The sequence below is a fragment of the Phasianus colchicus genome, chromosome Z (assembly GCF_987193195.1).
Source record: "Phasianus colchicus chromosome Z, bPhaCol1.hap1.1, whole genome shotgun sequence".
NCBI lineage: Eukaryota > Metazoa > Chordata > Aves > Galliformes > Phasianidae > Phasianus > Phasianus colchicus.
In genome coordinates this window covers 83,870,843-83,881,904 of record NC_143476.1, presented here as the reverse complement: position 1 = coordinate 83,881,904, position 11,062 = coordinate 83,870,843, and the positions used below count along the sequence as shown (strand labels likewise).

General features: G+C 45.2%; 1 long non-coding RNA gene across 2 annotated transcripts; it reads right to left on the bottom strand.

Moving 5' to 3' along the window:
• Positions 1-5,169: 5,169 nt before the first annotated feature.
• LOC149913148 (uncharacterized) lies at positions 5,170-8,839 on the bottom strand. 2 transcript variants are annotated; one of them, XR_016461753.1, is made up of 3 exons: positions 7,636-8,839; positions 7,005-7,074; positions 5,170-6,039 (listed from the first exon to the last, which is right to left on the bottom strand). It is a non-coding gene; the product is annotated as an uncharacterized LOC149913148 (long non-coding RNA). The 2 variants fall into 2 exon arrangements; XR_016461752.1 differs by lacking the exon at positions 5,170-6,039 and adding an exon at positions 7,270-7,466 and having other exon boundaries at positions 7,067-7,153.
• Positions 8,840-11,062: the final 2,223 nt, after the last annotated feature.

Genomic DNA, 11,062 nt, shown 5'->3' with positions numbered 1-11,062 from the left:
CTCTCAAAGCTCCTTTTCAGAGCTGCTGCAGGTTTTCCTTCTCCTGCATGCTGATAACTCACGACTTTTTCCCTATAAAATCCAGACAGACATTTGCTAAATTGTCTTTCAGGGACAGACACTTGGTGGGCCCACACAATGCCTGCAGCTGTTCATGGCAGGCTGTGAGCACGGAGCTGGTGGCACAGGGCACTGCTCCCAGGCTGGTGCCACCTCCTACTCCTGCAGTGCGTGGACAAGGACGCAGCTGTTTACAAAAATGCCTGCTGTTGGGTCTCCACTCATGCTGGCCGACAAAACCCATGGTTTATGTCGGCTTTTACGCAAACTTGTTTTTTGACAAAATTATTATTATTATTATTATTATTATTATTATTATTATTATTATTATTATTAGGTAGAAATGTTTATTCCTTAATTTGTCAGAGTTGTTTTTTTTTCCACATGAAAGTGTACAGCTGTTCCAAATAGAGTGGGGAATTGCCTGCTGAAAATGCTACTAGAAGTAAAAAAAAAATAAACTACTTTCCACCACATCTGCCTGTATGGGAAGAGAACACATTCCCCTAAATCTTCACCAGTGTCACACAGTCACCAGTGGGATCTGCGAGCAAAACTAGAGCTCACCATGCACTTCCCTCCTTTCCTTTTATCAAGTTGACGATGACAGCAAAACAAAACTCTTGTTCCCCACCACATTTGCTGAAATCTGGCCTTGGAAACAGATGATGCTGTAGAGGGGTAAACTGAGTCAAGGAGTATCAGAGCATTTGCTTTGGAGTTCTGCCAGAGCTGGGAAGAAATCCAAAGATCCTGATTGTTGAGCTCTTGACCCAGACACCACCCCATGCAGCCTCTTTATTAAGCATCCTCCAAGATGTCTTTAAAAAATCCCACAGAAAGGCTCCCTTGTTCTCTCGCATGCTCTATATTAGCATCTGAAACAACCGTGCTAAATTTGAAGAGGGAAGGGGAGGTGAAAATGCATGAGCAGCTACTTTGATTAGGTAATAAAGTATCAATTTATTTTCTATAAACGCGGAGAAAATTCAAACCAGCTGGAACCTGCAGTACCTCTTTGCACGCGACGTTTCTAGCAAGATTTCCTCCCATCCCCTGGAATCCACTCAAGGCATTGCCATGCCCGTGTGTTTGCTGTGGTCCTTTTGCTGGTCAGCAGGGCACACAGGAAGGCATGGAGCAGGGAGACTTTGAAACAGCTTTTACTGAATATTTTCCCTCTTGAATGCTGAGGGCATCACCGACGAGGGCTGCACAGCCCATTGCACAGAGGCTGTGGGAAGAGTGGGTTATCTCTCTGACAGCTCTCAGTCCTGCACTGCTGACGGTGATGTGAAGATGCTTGTGAAGATGTGTTTGGGAGCATATGTGTGGGTGTGCAGGCTCTTGGGTGTCTGCTGCTCTTGTGCACCTACCTGTGTCACTCCAACATGACTCAGGGAGAGAAGGCTGTAAAGGTTGACCTGCAGCCCACGTGCAAGAAAGAGAGAACAGGTCTGAACTGCAGGAAGGAGGTTTCAAGTGAGCTACAAGTAAATCAAGGAGACAAGAATCAAGTGTTTGCTGACGGCCTGGAGAGAAGCAAACTTTTTGTTCTGGGGAATTGGTCAAGAATAAATATCTGCCAAGAAAGGCTGGAAAAGGCTGGTTTTGGAGAGGGGTGACTGATGGCTCCCTGCCTCCTTTCCAGATCTCACAGATGTGACCTCACATCCCAGAACCGACAGCAGAAATGAGCTTTTGTTTTTCATAGAGGAGAAGAAAAGCTGTCTGCAGTCTGAAGGCCATTCCCTTTGCATTGTTTCCCCAGGCCCTCAGGGCCTGTGCCCTGAAACAGGAACTTGTTGAACTCTGATGTTCCCAAACCTCCACATTCCAGTCCAAAGAAATGACATCTTCACAAAATCACAGAACTGTAGGGCTTGGATGGGACCTCTAGAGATCACCATGTTCATCCCCTGCTAAAGCAGGTTCCCTACAGTATGCTGCAGAGGAAAACATCCAGGTGAGTTTTGAATATCTCCAGAGAAGGAGACTCCACAACCTCCCTGGGGTGCCCTTTAGAGCTCCAAGTCTCTCAGCCTTTCCTCATACAGGAGATGCTCCAGTACCACAGCCATCTCTGTGGCTCTCCACTGGACTCTCTGCAGTAGTTCCCTGTCTTGCTTGAACTGGGGAGCTCAGAACTGGGCACAGTACTCCAAATGTGGACTCACCAGGGCAGAGCATAGGGGGAGGATCACCTTCCTCAGTCTGCTGGCCATGCTCTTTTTAATGCACACCAGGATCCCATTGGCCTTCTTGGTATACTGCTGGCTCATGGTCAACCTGTCATCTACCAGAACACCCAGGTCATTCTCCACAGAGCTCCTCTCCAGCAGGTCAGCTCCAGCCTGTACTGATGCATGTGGTTATTCCTCACCAGGTGCAGGACCTACTCTTGATTTTGTTGAATCTCATCAGGTTCCTCTCAGCCTGTCCAGGTCTCACTCAATGGCAGCACAGCCTTCTGGTGTGTCAGCCACTCCTCCTGGTTTTGTATCATCAGCAGACTTGCTGAGAGTGCATACTATCCCTTTACCCAAGTCATCGACGAAGATGTTGCGCTGACCCCTGAGGAACAGCTGTAGTGACATTCCTCTGGTCACACCACTGGTCACATCCCTCAGAGCTCTGCCAGTAAGCCAGGTATCAATCCACCTCATTGTCCATCCCACACTTCTGAAGCTTAACTTCTGACGAAGCAGCCTTTAATCATGAATTTCAGGAGTGACTTGGGGTGAAAGAACACAGATTATCCTATCTTCATATTGATTAAAGAATAAGTGATGTAGGGTGGAGTAGAATTATAGGTATTGGATGGGACTGCCAGTGGGATCTGAGTGCTTGGTACATGCCTGCACAATGCTGTGCAGCGCCTCATGGGCAACCTGAAAGACCCCCTTCGGATCTTTCACTGTTTGCAATTATTTTCTGGTACGAAGGCTATATTTTGCAACACACTGAACTTCGCAAACAAACTAGGATTCTATTTTAGACTCCAAATTGATGTATCCAACCGGCAAGGAAATTAGCATGCATTAATTAGAGTGAAGATGAAAGACTTCAGTAAGCAGTGTTATGAGCTACAACGTTTATTAAAGCTCCACAATGCGTTCTCTCCTTATCATAAGGTAGAGCACGCAATCTGAGCACACCACTGACTGGGACTGACAGGATCATACCAGCACTTAAATGCAGGCTCCCTCGGTTCTGCAATTGTTTGTGCTTTGCTTTGCCAGAGGTGGTTTCATCTCCTGACCCCTGCTCTACCCATCCCTTTTGCCCAGCCCCATGCTGCAGCCTCTCAGAGAATTCAGCCTCCCATAGACAAGCACCACTGATAAAGAAGCTAACCAGCACTCTGATAAGTAATAGCTTAGCTGGGAAACAATTCATCATGAAAACAAAAATGTTTAAGAAGGAGAAAGAGGTGGCAAACAGCAAGCAGAACCTTGAGAGTGTAGCTACTCTATGCTGTCAGTAAGACAGCGTGTGGATATGCAAGGATATGTGCTTCTCCTCTCCACGGTCTCATGCAGTGCAGGCACTGGACTCTATTGCAGTTTTCTGGGGTTTCCGCTTGTGTTGTTAACTTTCACTTCAGGGCTCTGTCTTCTGCCTTTTCCCAGTGTTCTGGAAGGACATAGCAACTGAGATAACAAAATTTGGGGCAGTTAATTAGAGGAATGCTCTGTGCCCTGTAACCTTGCCTTCAGCTCACTGCGTCATTTTGAGAAGACAGATAACATGCATGTTGTGCTTTGATCTGCTAGGAGGGCAGCTCATTTTAATGAGAGATCCTGCAGGTTTACCCCTGTCAGTTTGTAGGAATTCCTTGGCTCCTCTGCTGTACCCACCTTCTCCTCCTCTTCCTCCTGCTCTTTAATTGCTCCTTCCCACCCCCCGCTGTTCCCCTAGACCGATCAACTGCCGCCAGCCTTCAGATACACGTTATATATTTCCACTTATTTGGGTTTAGACTGTTAACTATTTGCTCTTTCAATTCCCTCTTGGTCCTCAAGTTTCCACCATAAATGCGATAAGTTACAACATCTGTTCTGCCAGGGCTGGGCTTCCATGCTCACATGCTTGAAAAAGACCCAGAGTTCCCCCCTCCTGCTAATCCTCCTCTCCATTTTGAAGTCCTGATCCCTGCAGCCTCCTGCACTACATTTTTCAGTCACATTGTCAAAGCAAGATTGAAAAAGAAGCAAAGGAAACAAAATGTTTTGCTTGTCGAAAGCTAATTCTCAGCCAAGATTCTCGTATGTATTTATATGCATGTGATAACTTTGTATGATAACCAGCAGCACTGTGGCAACCAGCCCACAATGAGGGTTTGGAAATAGGTAACATTTGAGGTCCCTTCCAACACAAGCCATTCTATGATTCTGTGATCCTATGCCTTCTGCGTGATGGAGACACCTCAAGGATCAAAGCCGTTTGGAGTGAAAAGCATGGCCTCAAAGGGCTCCCAAATGCAGCAGAAGAGATGAGATACTCCTCAGTCCAGTTCATGAAGCAGGATGGTAGCAAAAAAGTGGTCCTTCCCCCACCTCCTGGCAGCTCTAATGCAATCCATCTGACCCACTGCTTGTAAAAGTGCCTTATCAGCAGGCTGGTGCCGATGGTGAAGAAGCAACACTGAGAACCATGCCAGGAAGGAGGGAGAGCTGACTGCAGGGATGCTGGTGTCTTGACGGAGTGGACACACATGGCATGGGCTCCTGAGCGTGCAGACCTGCCACAGCTACTGCTGCTACTATTGCTGCTATGCATCTCCCAACATGAGCAAAGCAGTGAAATTCAGGGCTCTGAAAGGCACCTGGCCAGTGTTTTCTCTTCCTGCACAGTTCAGAATATCCAAGGTTTTGAATCAGCCCCCTGCCTCTTTTTTATCACAGCTCACCTTGGGCTAGGAGGGCCATCTGGGGCAGCTAGAGGATCAGAAGGTGCCCAGGGCTTCAGGTTTAACACTGCAGAGGTTGTTCCCAGGAGGGAGGAAATGGTGGAGGGACCTGGGCTAAGTCTAAGGCTTCTGTTACAGAATGGAACAAAAGGCAGAGAGAATTATCTGCCTTCTTAAAGAAAAACAGCAGGGGAAAAGGGAAGATGTGGGAATCAGTCAAAGGATTCTGCTTCTGTTTCTGCATTTTTTTCTTTCCTTTTCTTTTTTGCACTTGGTTTCTCAGCATTTTGCTTTTTGAAAGAGGAAGATTCAATCAGAAAGATTGCAGTTCAGAAGACCCAAAAGAAGCATTTCAACTTTATCAAAGTGCTCTTCCTCTTTTACTTCTTACTTTTCTTTTTCTTCCTCTTCCCAAAAATGAGTTTTGTCCCCAGTGTAAGACTTTTCTGCCTCCCATAAATCATTCATTTCCCATGGAATACTCTTTCAGTGGAAGGTAGTTATAAGGTTTGGGAGGAGGGTTGGAATGCTGTTGGTGCCTGTACCTCTGAGGGAAGAGCTCAAGCACCCTTTCCTTCTAGCTTTGTGCGTTGTATCCTTGGAAAAGGCAGAAGAAATCTGTCCCCAGACACCTTGTGCATGACGTGTTTTAGAGTGGCTGAACTCCTGTCTTACCTCTCCTCAGTCATATGTTAGGTGTAACACAGAGTCCTAATTTGCTGGTCGGGGCAGAGAGCTTTCAGCTCTACAGGGCTACAGCTCCTTGTCCTCAATTAGTCTTCAGCTTGAAGAAGTCCCAGATAACTCTACTTCTCAAATATTAAAGAAAGAAGGAAAAAAAGAAAGGGAAGCTGATCTTGTCTCTGTAACTTTGATCCTTCCTTTTTTATTTAGGAGAATGCATGTCTCCTGGAGTCTCTTACACAATACCAAAATTGCCTCCATTCTGAGTTGAAATAGATAACTTTTTTCTTTTGAAACTTTTTCTTCTTTTCCTTCCAGAAATACAGCTTGAACTGATGGAGGTTGTTCTGATATTTTTATCAATTTTGCCAAATAACTTCAGTCTGAAAAGACAGCGAGAAGCCTTTCTGAAAGGTTAGAACTTATCAATTGCGCATTTACAGAGTGAAGCCTTTGCATTTTTCATCAATATTGTATTTCATTAAAGAAAAAATAAAAGGGAAAGAAAATATTTCCTATTTGCTTAGGGGCAACCTATGCTTCCTTATCACAGAGAAGTAGAAATGTAAGGGACCTGCTATTGCAAGGCACTAGGGGTCATTTTTCAGGCTGGGAAAGCAATATGTAATGTAGGCTAGGAGTGAAGAAATGTCCAGCACAATAGAATTTGGCAACGGGTTCCAAACGGGACAAACTGTCTGCTCTTAAGTCCTCTTTCCAAGAAAGAAAAGGTACTTGGCAAAGGGACTCAAGCACCCAGATCTCATTCCTACAGCCTAAATTCACACATCTCCCTGCAGGATGCTAGTGATGCCCTGGACATCACCGCATTCATCTGGGTTTGATATCAGCCAAGCAGGTGTGAACTGCTCCAAGGAGCAATCAGGCTACAATTACAGGTTCTTACATGAGTTTCCACAAGCTGTCAGCTACTCAGAATATCTGACTGTGAAACACCACTGCACTGTTTCTCACAGGAGGTGATGCTCGGATGGCTACAACATATTGACAAGGTGAAGAGGGTGGAAAGAGGGGAGTGATTCTTGTCCACTGTGTTCCTGAGCAACTGTTTAAATCATTTAACAGTGAATAAATTACAGTGTAATTTAACTGCATAGCATTGCATGCTCAATTAGTGCTACTTCAGATGGAAGACAGTTCTCTATGGAGAGTAAACTCAGGAATTTCAGCCTGCACTTGGAAAAAAAACCCTATCTTTAGAGATAAAGGAGTAACTATGGCAACAACACAACACTCCAGGGAAAGCAGGGACGAGAGAAGAGGCTGCAAAGAAGAAAAAGGAGATAAGAGACCGGCCATCAACAGGCCTTCTTTGGGAAAGATATACCTGCTGGCAAAATGGTGGTAGCAGTAGCCAGATGGCAGTCCCCAGGTCTACACTGGAGGCACGGTCACCTCTGGCCAAAACAAGTCCAAAAGGCTGCTTTAGTAAGTGATGAATGACAAAGGAAAGACACGAAGCCCTACAGCCAACATCTGCAGGAGAAAGCAGGCGGGGAAAATAGAGGGACCGGGAGGTCACAGCAGGGCTTGGAGATTTTGTTACCCACGGCATGACCTGTTAGCTGTGACATCCTGTCCTTGGTACCCACCATGGTGCAGAGGCACTGGTGAGGACATCAATGTGTAAGGGGTCCTGGGGTCTCTGGGGAACCGTCTCCCTCTTGTCTGTCTCCATCACCAGTGGTGTCAGAGCAGGTGAGATGAGTTGCTATGCAGGGGTAATCACATTGGAGGAGCATTATGGGGAATAAGACATCAGTCTGTGCAGAGAGAGATCCTCGGGGTCCTGGAAGTATACACAGCACCCAAGAGCACAGATGTGTGTGGATGATGGCAGTGCTGAGATAACTCAAACCTGTTCCATTGTCTGTCACCCTCACATTCCTCTGAGCTCTGCCAGTCAGCCAGTTATCAATCTATTATCTGTCTGTCCTACACCTCCTAAGCTTACTCACATGGCTGTTGTGGGGACAGTGTCAAACACCTTGCTGAAGTCAAAGTACACAACATCCATTGCTCTCCCCCACATACTCCGGTGGTCATGACATCATAGAAGGCTACCAGGTTGGCCAATCATGACTTCTTCTGTGTGAATCCATGTTGATGACTTCTGATAACCTATTTTTTCTTCCTTTTCTCTCTGAGCTCACAGGGCCTGTGGTCTCTGTCTTGCACAACCATATTCTCATGCCATGACCAAGGAGGCAATTCCTCAGGCTAATGCATCCCTGTGACAGAAGGCATTTCCTGATGTTGATATGTAATTTTTCTTGCTGGATTTCATTCCTTTCCTCCCAGCGAAACCATAAGGGGACACTAAATTACCTTCTGTTTCCTTCCAAATTCTTGCAGGCAGGCATGTCCCCATTATTTCTCTTTAGGGCCTTTCCTTCAGACCTTTCATCATGCCTGCCCATTTCTTCCCATCCCACAGGCACAGGCCACAGGAGCAACTTGATCCAAACATCAATTTGCACAAGACCTGTGTGTAAGCAGGTGGCACATTCAGCTATCTCCCTAACCCACTGCAATGTCAGAATCAGGCCAACCTTTCTTCTTGGCCTTACCTTTGTTTGTAACAAAACAACATGAAGAGGAACCCCCATTGCCTTGTCTTCTTGCTTCTTGGATTCCCAGCACCTAGTATCCACTGTTTCCTGGGACCATTTGAGCCCCTCTTTCAGCTTTAAGTCTGGATGCATTTACCTTCGGCTGGAGCCAGCAAGAATACCTCTCAGGAGATGTGTTCATGCTCCTGATACCAGGTTGCCTCAGCTTAAGAGAAGATGAGGCTCTGCTGCTGAAAAAGATGCTAGATTCATGACCAGAAACATATTTAACAAGCACAGAGAGGAGTAAAATATTCCTAAAAGGGAGCACAGCGTAAGCTTCCTTCTGTAAGAGGTTCCTGCGGGTATGGGAATAAAACAGGAGCTGCTCTGTATAGATCTTAACCACAGGTGTGGAAAATGCATGAGGAGCAACAGTCTGTGCTTTGAAATGACGGACAGGAATGTGAGGTAATTACTGATGCTGGAATGGCAAACATCACAAACACAAATATCCCATAGTATCTAGACGAGACAAATGGAGAGTAATGCAGATCCCAGAATTAAGGTTGTAGAGAGGATATAATAAAAAGCTTAGCAGATACAGCAATAGTTGTGGAATGAAAGGAAATGAGATACAGCATAAGGCATTTAAACACCCTTTTTCAGCCAAGTAATTCTGGAAAAAACCTACAGTTTATCTGTCATGCCCCACTCTTGTCAGGAGTCACATTGATTTGAACAGACCATCTTAGAGAAAGACATCCCTCGTTCCAGAGATGTGATGAAATCACCACGTCCCAGAAGTTACCACATCTCTGGGATTTTGACTGATTGTCTGGTCACATTTTCAGCCACAAATCTGTGCCTGAATTGTTGTTGGAATCTGTCTGACCTTAATTTCCAGCTGCTGGCTCTTGTGTGCCTTTCTCCATGTGATTGAAGAGCCTTTTGCACCTTGTATTTTCTTCCTGGGAAGGTACTTACACACTGCAATCAGTTAAATCACAAACTTCTATTTGATGAGTTGAACAGATTTCTAAGCCTCTCACTGCAAGACTGTTTTTCTTCCACCTCCACAGACATTCTTGCAACTCTTTCCTGCCCTATCTCCACTTGTTCAAAATTCAACATCTCATTTACGTGCCCTCATGTTCCTCCAAAACAGTTTTGCTCGTAATTTCCTCAAGATGTGTAAAACTAGTCCTTCTGAAGCAATGAGCTTATGTGTGTACTACAATTTCGCACTCAGGGCTGTCCTTCGAAAGATGCCACAAATGACATCAAACTGTGATTACTGATATCAAGCAATCACCAATTTCCAAAGCCGTGATCTTGCTGATCGCTTCACACTTACTTATCTGTCCCTCTTACTGGCAGAGCCCTCTTTTTCCTCCATACAATACTTTTGAGGTCAAGAAGAAGCATCTCTAATTTTAAACATTTGCCTAAAACGTCCTTGAGGAGTTCAGTGTCTTGAGGAAAGAATTTAGCTGTGAAGGTGTAGCTGCTGGTTTGTACTGCCTGTTGGACATGCATATTAGTGACCCTTCCTAGGACAAAACAGAGGTTCCCAAAGAGCAATGGATTTGTCCCAAATGGGCTTTCCCTCAGTACCTCACGACATTCGTCTTATGCCTCCTGTCTGGGCTGCTCTTCTTGGCACCATTCCCCTCTAAAATCCTCCCTCCCAGTGCCTGTGCCTCGACCCCTCGATAACAAAAAGCATTTGACCTTGACCTTGACAAGAAAAATCAAACAACTCTTCTATCTATGGAGTCGTGCTGCTTAGTATCATCCCAGGACATTATTAATGTGTTGTTTACTTCTCCCTCCCTATCATTAATAAAGATGTTAAACTAAACCAGCTGTAACATCGATTCCCGTGGCACCTTCTGGACACCCCCCTCCTCACATGGCCCCCTGTACTTTATCATGGCTTGGTGTTTACCCACCTTAAGCCAATTTTCCATCAGGTGTCTCAGCTTGTAACCACCACAATTGGAATTCATTTGCCAGGTAAGATTTTGCAAGGCACTATATCAAACACTTTATTAAAGGTGGCCTCTAGACACTTGCATTTTTCTTCTCTTAATACAAATGGCTCCATCTGAGGAGATAACATGCAGGTTGGAAAACATTTGAAAGAAGATAGGCTTAAGCTTTGTATACAGTCAGTGGGTATCAATGTGTGCACTTAAGTTCATGTCCATTAGGGAATGATGATTAGACTACTTCTGCTTCTTGGGAGCTTGATTCTAGTCACTTTTCCTCATGTGAATGTTTGTTTAGTTTTTTTCTGTTTTGTTTTGATTTAGTTTGTAGCTTGGTGGTTTTTGTTTGTTTGTTTGCTTTTGTGTTTGTTTTGTTGTTTGTTTGGATGGTTGGATGGTTTTGTTTGGTTTTAAGTGCAGCTGTTATTTTTCTAAAGACTTTCAATATCCACTATTTCATAGAATCTTTTGAGTTGAAAGGGATCCCTAAAGGACATCTGGCCCCTGCAGTGAGCAGGGACCCCCACAGCTCCACCAGAGCTCCTCCAGCCTGACTTTGGATGTATCCAGGGACAGGGCATCCAGCACTTCTAAGGGCAATCTGTTCTCTCAAGTAGCTAAAGGCTCCTCTATACACCCCGCACCGTGACCCAGATACCACAGGTCATGACAGATCTCCTCTACCATGCAATACAGTCAACCAGGTCTCCAATAGTGCAATAGATCTTTTCTGTCCATTCAGTATCCTAGCATGGAGAGCAAATCCTCTCTCTATGCAGAACCCCTATCCACATTGCTCAAGTAACAGCTCCTCTGTCCATCCAGAACTTATGTCAAGT